The 11,985-nt window shown below is 36.5% G+C and overlaps 1 long non-coding RNA gene across 1 annotated transcript; it reads left to right on the top strand.

Annotated features, from left to right (window-relative positions):
- The first annotated feature begins 748 nt into the window (after positions 1-748).
- LOC119865929 lies at positions 749-9,840 on the top strand. The gene is made up of 5 exons (XR_005369162.1): positions 749-845; positions 2,667-2,716; positions 7,355-7,452; positions 8,539-8,636; positions 9,734-9,840. It is a non-coding gene; the product is annotated as an uncharacterized LOC119865929 (long non-coding RNA).
- Positions 9,841-11,985: the final 2,145 nt, after the last annotated feature.

Below are 11,985 nucleotides of genomic sequence, written 5' to 3'. Positions count from 1 at the left end.
ACTGACTTCCCATAGCCATTTCTCAGTCTGAAAAGTTAAGTATGAGAGACTTAAATACAAGTAAACTCCTTTGTAGAGACTCTATAGTGGAGGGATAACTTGAGCTGATTCTCAAAAGACAGTTGATTTGCCTGAATGGAAAGGAAGAAAGTGAACAACTGAGAAAAGAAAAGAGAAGACTGAGAAAAGTACAAAGGCAAGAAAGACCTGTTCCTGTGAATATACATGTTTGCTTCGAACAGTAGGCTGAGGTCAGTGAAAGACAGCTGGTCAAGTGACTGCAGTTGGAGTCCAGGAGCAGCCAGAGAGGCGGGAGGGAAACAGGATGTGGTATTTTCAGAACAAAAAAAGAGGTCTGGTTCAAGAAAGAAAGGATATGGTCAACTGAGTTGAAAACTGATGAGAAAAAAGCACCCCTTGGATTTTTCAACACCACCATCAAGCCATCTATTTAACATTGAATTTGTCTACCGGCCCTTGTTCTAATTCCATGGTCCCCCAATCACTTTCTGATTAAGGACTGATTTTCCATGTAATTCTTGTAGAGAGAGAATTCATCAGGAACAAGGACTTCAAGTATCACAAGTTCCTCTGCTAAGATACCTTATAATAAATTAATAAAACAGTTACTACACATGAGTGCTTCCCATTCATGATTATAGGACTATGTTATTCGTCTGCTTGGGTTTCAATAATAAAATACCATAGACTGAGTGGCTGAAAAAAGATATTTATTTATCGCAGGTCTGGAGGCTGGAAAGTCCAAGATCAGGGTCAGTTCGGTTCCTGATGAGAACTCTCTTCCTGGTTTATGCAAGGTCACATTTTCCCTGTGTCCTCACATGGTAAGAAAGAAAGCCCTCTCTTTTCTTCTTTTTATAAAGCCACTAATCTCATTATGTGGGCCAAATCTAACCCTAATTACCTCCTCAAAGCCCCATCTCCAAATAGCATCACATTGTGGGTTAGGGCTTCAACACATAAATTTTAGGTGAATATAATTCAATCCCTATCAGGGAGAATGGTGTGTTCCCATGTGACCATAATAGTCTCAGTACAGGGGATGCATGGGTGGCTCGGCTGGTTGAGCATCTGACTCTTGATTTCAGTTCAGATCATGACCTCAGGGTGATAAGATCAAGCTCCATATCAGCCTCTGAGCTCAGAGGGGAGTCTGCTTGAGATTCTCTCTCTCCCTCTCCATTTTCTCCCCATCCCTCCCTCTCTAAAAATAAATAAATATTTTTTAAAATGATAAAATGTAGTCTCAGAACAAACTACTACATAGGCTCCTATGCTCTAATCATCACTGAACACATAATATGAGTCTATTTCTAGACCTGATCATTCATTTCTTACAAAAAGCACGTCTCTGGCTTCATAGTGTTAGCAAAACCCTGGAGTTTGACAACTGAACAAAGTCAGTATCAGGTGAGAGTTGGCCTGTCTCCAAACAGCTTCCCACAGGTAACAACCATCTACTGGACTGCAGAGAGCTTCAGCCTCCCTTTATATAAATGTCAACAGGACATACAAAGTTCTGAAAGCCTTTTCCAACTTCCATTCATGAAGGAGCTGAAGCGACTCCTTAGTCACAGCACTCAGAGAAGACTGCACTCTGTCTGGATTTAGACTCTACTTTTTGTCCTGGTCATTATTTTTGTGTGCCATGTACAAGTCCAATTCTAAGTTTTCTAGCAAATTACACAAGAGGTTTCATTGTTGAGGTGTTTACATACAACTTACAGTGAAATCACTACACACCAGGTATTATCCACTGATTGACTCTCTGCCTTCCTCTAACAGGTTTTATAAAACGCTGGCTTCCTTCTCACTTGCCAAAGAAAAAGGCCGAATGAGTGGGTGAACTTTGTTTTCACCACCCAACCTCAGTAGGTTTGGTCCTTATTTTCTCTGCTGTGATCAGCATTAGAATTCTGCATATTTTGACAGTACCAAAGTATTTTTACCCTTTTTGCAAGAAATGTTACTTCCTGTTTGATTTCAAAACTGAAATGCCTTCTTCCCCAGGGTTCAGCATAGGGCCTGAGTCTTCACATTAATTAACCCTCTGCTCACAACACCCGGCCCCACCCCATACTTGCCAACAGGGCTCATATGGCTAAGCGAAGTTTCATTTAAATATATTACATATATGTTAATATATATTCATATTTCATATATATGCTAATAGAATATGTTTTATCTCAAAGAAAAAAATTTTTAGACTGACTTAAATATTTCATTCCTAGGCTCTTGAAGGCCACTTCCAGGCAAGTTCTCACAACAGCATGTTTTTGCACTAATTTGAGCAACTTTTTGGGTTTTTTTTATAATTTCAATAGAATAATTCTTAAATTTTCTGCATAGAGCTTTTCATTTCTACATTTCACTCTGCTGGCTAACTCTCCTAAGTTTCTTCCTCCTTCCAGGTGCAATGTTTTGCTACCTCCTCAGGATTCACCTACAGCACAGAGCTGATCTGCCCATCTTTCATGCCTTCCATTTGAAGCGACTGCTCTTTCTTAAACTCATCAATTGCATCAATATTCCATTTCTCAAATATTTATCTGTATTATAGTTATATGTCAAGTCTATTTTGTCACTGCCAAGATTTGGTCATTGTGAAACTGATTTAGACTTAAATGGTGTCATTCATTTTGCAGAAGCACAAGGCTATGACAGTTTCTTGTAACAAAACCAACACTGCTTACTGGTAAGAAAATCATAGATTATGCAATGCAGTTTCCTTTTGATTCTAACGATGCTTTTTCTTTAACTAAAAATCAACTATTATAAGACTTAATTATCTTAAGTAAGTATATTCTTCCTTCCTTCCTGGTTTCAGTAATTGGTAAGCAAACTTCACTCCAAAGTAGTCTAGTTTTCAAAATATCTGTTCTCATAATCAGACATCACCATGCTCACTCTAACGCTTGACTTCATTGAGAGAGGGTATAATATCACTCATATCCCACTTTCCAAACACCTTTTCTTACTAAAAGGAATCCGGGATCCTTGCAGAAACAGCTGACTCTCACAACTAGAATGCAAAATGCATTAAGAATATCTTGTGCCAGAAAAAAGTGAAGCACTCACAAAACCATGAGGGAATAACCACAAGACAGAGACGCCAGTCTGATAAAACTCTCATAGTTAAAATCTAGGATAATTTTATCATCAAAATAAATATACCAAAAACCAGCACATGAATATTTAGAGCAGCTTTATTCATAACTGCCAAAACTTCGAAGGAACCAGGATGTCTTTCATCAGGTAGATGGATAAATAAACTGTGATCCATCCAGACAACAGAATAATAATTAGTGCTTAAAAAAATGAACACTCAAGCCATGAAAAGACATGCTTAAGACATGCACTTAAATGCATATTACTAAGTAAAAGAAAACAAATAAAAATGGCTACATACTATATGATTCTAACTCTGCGACATTCTGGAAAAAACTAAACTATGGAGACAACAAAAAGATCAGTGGTTGCCAGGAGATGAAGAGGGCAGGAAGGAATAAATAGGTGGAGAGAATTTTTAGGGCAGTGAAAATATTCTGTAGAATACCATAATAGATACATGTCATCATACATGTCTCCAAAGCCATAGAATACACAACACCAAGATTAAATTCCAGTATAAACTATGGACTCTGGGCAATTATGATGTGTCATTGTAGGCTCATCAATTATAATAAGTGTCCCACTCTAGTGGAGTGATATTGATAAGGGAGAGGCTTTCTGGGTGGGGAGGAGATACTAGGGGTATCTCTGTACCTTCCTCTCAGTTTTCTTTTGACCTGAAATTGCTCTTTTTAAAAGATTTTATTTATTTATTCATGAAAGACAGAGAGAGAGAGGCAGAGACATAGGCAGAGGGAAAATCAGGCTGCCCATGGAAAGCCTAATGCAGGACTCGAGCCCAGGACCCCAGGATCACGACCCAAGCCATAGGCAGATGCTCAACCACTGATCTACCCAGGTGCCCCTGAAATTTCTCTTTAAAAATATTTCAAAGTAAAAAGACAAAGGCTAATACTGTATAACCCATTGAATTCAGTAAGAATCAGTGGGTCCTATTTATAATAAACAAATAATAAAAAAACAAATAAGTAACCAAATAAATGATAGAAATGAGAGCTCTTTTTTACAACAAAACGCCAACTAATAAAGAAGATAGAACAGGGACACCTGGGTAGCTCAGCGGTTGGGCACCTGCCTTCGGCTCAGGCTGTAATCCCAGGATCCAGGATCGAGTCCCTCATCAGGCTCCCTGCAAGGATCCTATTCCTCCCTCTGCCTCTTTCTCTCAGTCTGTGTCTCTCATGAATAAATAAATAAATCATTAAAAAGAAGAAGAAGAAAGAAGAAAGTACCAAAAATCACTATTTTAACAACCATCATAGTAAAAATTGACGCAGGCAAGAATCACCAATGGGTGCTAAATCTACTGGCAAAAAATTTAAAAGGAACAGGTTATTTATGAGGTCTCAAAGTATTTCCCCACAAAGTATACATACTAGCTTTAAAAGAAAAAGAATAATAACAGGAGAGTGGGGAGACTGGCCACACCTTAACTAAGTGATCCAAAGTAACATCACCCCAGAAGGTGTGCTTTTAAATGTACAATTTACATGAAGTACTCCACCAAAAATATACAATCTGGATGTAATCCAAGGAAACATCAAAGACATCCAGATAGAAGGCATTCTGTAGAATAACTGTCCTCTACTCTTAAAAAACACCAATAGTGTGAAAGACAAAGAAAGGCAGAGGAATTCTTCCAGTTTAAAGAAGACTGAAGACATACGACAACTAACTGTAATACATGACCTTGAACTAGGGAAAAAGTTCTATAAAGGACACTGTATCAGCATTCTCCAGAGAAACAGAACAAATAGAGTGTGTGGGGGGGGGGGGGTGAAGAATTTATTATAAGGCATTGGCTCAGGCAATTATGGAGGCTGACAAGTCCCAAGATCTGCAGGGTGAGTTGGCAAGCTGGAGACCCAGGAAAGCCAATGGCATACACCAGCCTAAAAACCTGCCTGCTTGACACCCAGAAAGAGCTAGTGTTTCGGTTTGAGCTCAAAGGCATGAAAAAGCTGATGCCCCAGTTCAAAGACCAACAGGAAGAATTCATTCTTACTCTGGGACCGTGAGGGTGAGCTTTTTTTGTTCAGTTCAGGCCTTCATCTGACTGGATGAGGCCCACCACACTGGGGAAAGTAATCTGCTTTATTCAGTCTACTGATTTATATGTTAATCTCATATAAAAACATACCTACAGTAACACCCAGAATAATGTTTGACTAAATCTCTGGACACCCTCTGGCTCATCCAAGTTGATACACAAAATTTTAACTATCATGGACACTATTGGGGAAGTTGACAAAATCAGAATATGGTTTACAAATTAGGTAAAAGTATTATATAAGTGTTAGTTATATAAGTGTTATATTTCTATAAGAAATATTCTTTGTTTAAGGAAATGCACACGAAAAATTATTGGGTAAAGAGGCATGTTCTTTGCAACATATTTTCAAGGTAACCAATCTATGTCATAGGAGAAAGTAACCAAATCATATATCTGATAAGGGGTTAATATCCAAAATACATTTAAAAATTCTTTGAACTCAATAGCTAAAAAGTAAACAAAATAATCTGATTTTAAAATGAGCAAAGGCTCTAAATAGACATATTTTCCAAAGGACACATACATGCAAATGGTCAGCAGCTAATGAGAAGATGTTCAATATCACTCATCAGGGAAATGCAAATAAAAACTACAGTGTGATAATACCTCACACCTATCAGATTGGCTAAAATAAAAAAAACAAGAAATGATAAGTGTTGATGAGGCTATGAGGAAAAGGGAGCTTCCGTGTTCTGTTGGTAAGAATGCAAATTGGTACAGACACTATGGAAAACAGAATGGAGGTTCCTCAAAAATGAAAAAAAAGAATTACATATGACCTAGCGATTCCACTCTCACAGACATATCTAAAGAAATGAAATCACTATGTCAAAGAGGTAACTACACCCCCATATTCACTGCAGCCTTATTCACAATAGCCAAGACATGGGTACAACCTAATTGTCCATCAACAAGTGAATGGATAAAAAAAAAAAAAAAAAAAAAAAAACAAGTGAATGGATAAAGAAAATGTAGTATGTACATGCAATGGGATATTATTCAGTCATACAGAGATAGAAATCCTGCCTTTTGTGACAACACAGATGGACCTAGAGGGCATTTTGTTAAGTGAAATAAGTCAGATAGAGAAAGACAAATATTGTATGTCACTTATATGTAGAAACTAAAAAAGATGAATTCATAAAGAGAGGAGGATAGTGTCTGCAAGGGCTGGGTTGTAGGGGACATGAGGAGACACTGGTCAAAATGTACAAACTTCCAGCTATAAGATTAATAAGTTACAGGATCTAATATACAATGGAATGATTATGATTAATAATACTATAGTGCATATTTGGAAGTTGTTAAGAGAGTAGATCTTAAATGTGATTACACAACAAAGAAAAGACAGTAATTATGTAAATGGATAAAGATGTTAACAAACCTTATTATAGCAACCATTTCACAAAATATATGTGTATCAAATCATCAAGTTGTACAGCTTAAACATATATATAACATGTCAGGAATATATCAATAAAGCTGGGAAAATATAAATTTTTAAAAAATAAAACCTGTCAAAAACAAAAAAAACATACTTTCAAATAGTTCAGAAAAAATGTCAATATATACAAAGTAAATATAAAATGTAAAAGAAATGTTGAATATAGATTTTAAAAGTATCATTGAGTTTTTGTGACTTTTCTGTAAGATTTAAATTATTTCAAAACAAAAAGTTAGACAGAGGGTGAGAGCCCAATCCCAGACCTATAGAATCAGTAACCCAGAAGTTCTTAGGTAATTGATTTGGGATGAGGCCTGTATATGGAGTTTTTTAAAGCTGTCAGGTGATTCAAAAGTATAGCCAGATGAGAATCATGAAACTCAAAGGACCTACTCTCACCTATAAAATGGTCCCACGAAATGTTACACTGAGTTTAAGCACTAAATCTACTCCTCCCCATCCCCGTTCTTTTAATAAGGTCAAATTTCATTATTATAATAAATACGAATATATTGGCATATTTACTAATAAGGCAAATATCAGAATAGGCATTTCTGGGGCTCACTTTCTATATGAAATACAGAGTCTATGCTCACCTGGCATCTCTGAGTCTTTCTTTCATACAACCCATGGGGTCATTATATGCAGACTGAAACTGAAGCCAAATGCTCTGTGTTGACTGAATTTCGTTGCCTTCCTTCCAGGGAAGAAAATCGCCCTGGCTTGAGACTGTATGAGTGACAAAAGCTTGTCTTCCTCAGCATGACAGTTAATCCTGAAACAACCAGCCGCAGACAACCTAGTGAGTAATGAACTTGAACAGGTCAGTAGAGGACCACATGATTTACATTCATTAAAACTAATTAAAACCATAAGCAGGAACTAAAAGCTGGTGACTTTTATAATCAATAATTATTGGACTGCACCACAAACTATTTCTAATGACTCTTAAAAACTTTTTTCTCTAACCACTTAACTCTCTCTATCCCGCACCCTGGCCAGAGTTTAGTGTTGGACTTTGCATTCTGTCAGAGAGGTTGTTTTATTATTCTGGAATAGACACCCTAAAAATCATGATGTTTATCTCCAGTGTAAAATGTAAACTGTTAAGCAGAAATTTATGACATCACCTGATCCAATGGCGATGCAATGTCTCAAAAGTTCCTTCATTCTTTCCACAAACATTGTTGAAACTTACTCTTTGAAAAGTACAATATAGGTATATTTGTGATCTGAGAACCACAGTCTTTGAAAGGTATGCAGAGGAAAATTTGGCCTCTGAAGCATCTGTGAGGACGAGATCCATTTTTCAGTCAGTGCTTCAAAGTAAAATAATCTCCAACCCAACCTTATAATTAATCCTCAAGTGAAATTCTTTGCCTAGATAATAATAAACAACACTTCCAACTCCAAAATCTTTAATGAATGTTGTAACATTTATAAACTCAAATGGTGCGTTCCAGTAAAAAAAAAAAAAAAAAAAAAAAGGGTGACACCATCGATCAATTTTTTATTCAGTATTCCGTGATTATGATTCTGTATCTTTTAAATAGATATTCAGGGAGTGGTATAAGTGGTACACTGCAGGACTCATAAGAGATAAAGTAGAAAGAGCAGTTAAAGATGGCCAAGCCTTTGGAGTTCATCAAAAGTGATAAACAAGCTATATTATAATTTACCACACACTGGACTGCACAGTTTGCTAATAGCTGTATGAAGGTCACATCTCTATTCCTTGATACATCCTATTCCTCAACTTGGAACTTCTCTCCTTGGACAAAATTCATCCCAACTGAGGTGAAGTCTCCTAATTTAAGGAACTCTTAAGTAATTCATGTTACACTTAGTGATTTGGGGTTTTGATTTTATATTTGTTTTTGTTCTTCAGGAGAACATGTTACCTATACGTTATTAGCTCCTGTGGCACTGGACTGAGTCATATTCATCTCTCCAACCTCATGAGCCTAGCAAAGTTCTTGGCACAGAGTAAGTCTCCAATAAATATTTGCTAAATTTTAATCAGACTGAAGGAATACTATTCTGAATGACTAAAACAAAGATTTTTCAGGTCCCTGAGCAGAGGCTGTTAGAGAAGAAAAACATTTTTAAAAGTAACTGTTCCCAGGGCGCCTGGGTGGCTTAGTCAGTTAAGTGTCCAATTCTTGATTTCTGCTCAGGTCATGATTTCAGGGTCGTGAGATCAAGCCCCTTGTCAGGCTCCACACTGAGCAGGGAGCTTGCTTAAGATTCTCTACCCCTCTGCTCTTCCCCCCACTCATGCCCTCTTTCACACTAAAAAAAAAGGAAGAAAGAAGAAAGAAGAAAGAAAAGAAAGAAAGAAAGAAGAAAGAAAGAAAGAAAGAAAGAAAGAAAGAAAGAAAGAAAGAAAGAAAAAAAGAAAAAGCACTTGTCCCCAGTGTTTGACAGAAAGAAAAGGATGTGGTAGCAAATATTGCTACTGTTCAATACAATTAGCAAGACATATACACAATACACCATACACAACATGCCACTTTTAGAAACTCCTTAAAGAATTATACAACTTCTCTTCCCAGTGAGATGTAGCATACAGTTAGCTTTAAACAACACACTGTGGTCTAAGGCAAGACATAGCATTTAATAACACATCTACTGCAGCAGGCCACATCTTTTCAGCTTTGAGCTGCAGATTCAAATAAAGAAAATCAGTTACATGTTCCCCCTAGGAATTCAAACCAAGCCAACATTATTAATAACCCTTTGGCCCTGGAATATTTACTGATGCGCCACTTCCCTTAAGTCAACAATAAATATTTACCTGGTGCCAAAAAACTGACAGTCAGAGAGTCAATCACAGTTCTGTCAATGGTCAGAATGGTCAAACAAGAAGCCATCCTTTCCTTCTTGGCTTTTTTTTTCCCTTATGATTCTAGCTTACATACCCTATGACTGTCTCTTTAGCCAACACTAAAGATGCTAATTCAAACCCATTTCTGTGAATATTCTTTAACTATTCCAAAAAAGAAAATTAAGAATGTTCTGTAACTTTTGTAAAAAAAAAAAGATTACATCCAAGCATTCACCTTTACTCTGTTCTATTTCAGAGACGTCTCCATGGCCAATTGAATGGTCTTCATTATTTGGAAGCTAACACAGTTTTATAAAAAAACATTTTTATACAATTTCGAAGAACTCATCTTTCAACTCCAGGTGAGTATATCATGTTCACTTAAAAACCAAAGACCAGTTTCTACAGTTGTACCTGGTTAGATTATTCATATTGAGAATATCAATGAAAACAATTCAAATGACCATCAAAGATCTGATATCATCCAATAATCCTAAGCAAACACTAGTTATTCATAAATTTACTTGGTGTCATCATAATTTGGTATGAAACATAAACTTATTTTGCAATCAAAAATGTTTTAACTTGAAGAACATAAGGAATGTGACCAGTAAATGGCCTAAATGCCAATGTTTCAGATAGAATAAAACATTACTGTAAGAAGAAATCCCTATTCTTTATCAATGTCATGCTGAATAATGTATGTCACAAATGAGAATTCATTACTGCATTGTGATTGGAGCAAATATTGAATTTCTTTCTTCTGTTCAATTATCTTAATGACCTAAATTGACTGCCATTCTTTTTTCCATCCATTCCACTTCTGCAAATCAGTATCAGATCATGGTGGGAAAAAAAGGCCTAGACAGAATGAGAGATTGAAACTTATATTCTTTCAAATATGTTTTTGTGGGCAGCCCTGGTGGCTCAACGGTTTAGTGCTGCCTGCAGCCCAGGGTGTGATCCTGGAGACCTGGGATCGAGTCCCACATTGGGCTCCCTGCATGGAGCCTGCTTCTTCCTCTGCCTGTGTCTCTGCCTCTCATTCTGTGTGTGTGTGTGTGTGTGTGTGTCTCTCTGTGTCTCTTATGAGTAAATAAATAAAATCTTAATATATATATATATATATATATATATATATATATATATATATATAGTGCTCTTCCAGGTACTCTAATTTCAACTAGTAATTCACACCACACAACAAAATTCAGTAATGAGAATATTATATTTTAACCATATAATTCCCATACATATTTTCACTTCATATGTGAAATAGGAAAATGACCACTACAGTATTCATTTCAATTAGAAATTGGTTGAAGGGAAAGAAGAAAAAAAAATTTTAACTAGAAATGTATGCGATTCTATGAGTCACTGTCAATTAATCAGAAGTTAAATTCTGGGAGAAAATATTCCAAGCTTAAATGAACCATCATAGCTATAATTTGTTTGAAATATTTGGCTAGACAGTATTTAATCCAGCGTGATAAGAGTAATAACTAATCATTCTAAATGCCTCACAGAACCAAAAAAAAAAAAAAAAAGTATGTACTTTACACATAAGGAGACAAATTCAGAGAGGCTAAATAACTTCCCGAAGGTTCTATGGGGGAGCTAAGATACAGAGTTGAAGCACCTGACTCCAGAAACTCCACCCTGTAGTCTTCCAAATCACTTCCAAACAGCACAGGTTCAGATCCTGCCCTGCATTTCAATGCTGAGGACCCAGAAAGTAGGGTAACAGGGGCCAGAGCAAGTGTGCCCTTTGCAGAAAGAGAGGAGAAAGTCACCCATTTGTTTTGGCTTTGACAATCTAGCCTTAGATGATGTGAGTAATAGAAGGAAGGAGGGGATTTCCAGAGTTTCCAGGTCAGGAATAAAGAACAAGAAACAGATTTATGCTGATTGAGGTTAAAAATGAAGAGGCCTTAAAGGACTCACTGGCATCCCCCAGCCACTTTTGTTGTTACGCTGCTGCAGTAATGGTATGAGACCTGTGGAAAAGTGCAGTAGAACAGAGGAGATAAATGGATCTGACACTCATAAAGCTGTGCCAAGCATTTATTTCAATCCACCACTGAAATTGACTATATCTCTTTGAATAGACAAAAGGGCAGAATAGATGGTATTTTTAAAACAGGAAAGAGAAAAACCGTCAGATCATTTCCTGACTCCGGCACTGCTGGTTGTTGCTAAATTAACAGAACATTTCGTACGTGAGCAAATTATCAAATCTTTAGATACAATTACGGTGCATTTTAAAATATCAGTTCTAATTATATTTTCTTTTGACAAAGTAATTATACTTCAAGAAACTGTGATCAGAACGATTTTTTTTTTGCTGCCAAATCTGAGAACAGAAGGTGGAAAAGGTGCAGTTAGATTCTCTTACAAAAAGCTGGCTAAACTTGATGTAACCTTCCTAGCCTTATGAAAGAAAGGCTTAAAAATAGACTAACAAACACAAATTTTAATCTTCTTTCAAGTCACTCATTGATTTGTAAT

Source organism: Canis lupus, chromosome 14 (assembly GCF_011100685.1).
Source record: "Canis lupus familiaris isolate Mischka breed German Shepherd chromosome 14, alternate assembly UU_Cfam_GSD_1.0, whole genome shotgun sequence".
Classification (NCBI taxonomy): domain Eukaryota; kingdom Metazoa; phylum Chordata; class Mammalia; order Carnivora; family Canidae; genus Canis; species Canis lupus.
This window is presented reverse-complemented; position numbering and strand designations above follow the sequence as displayed.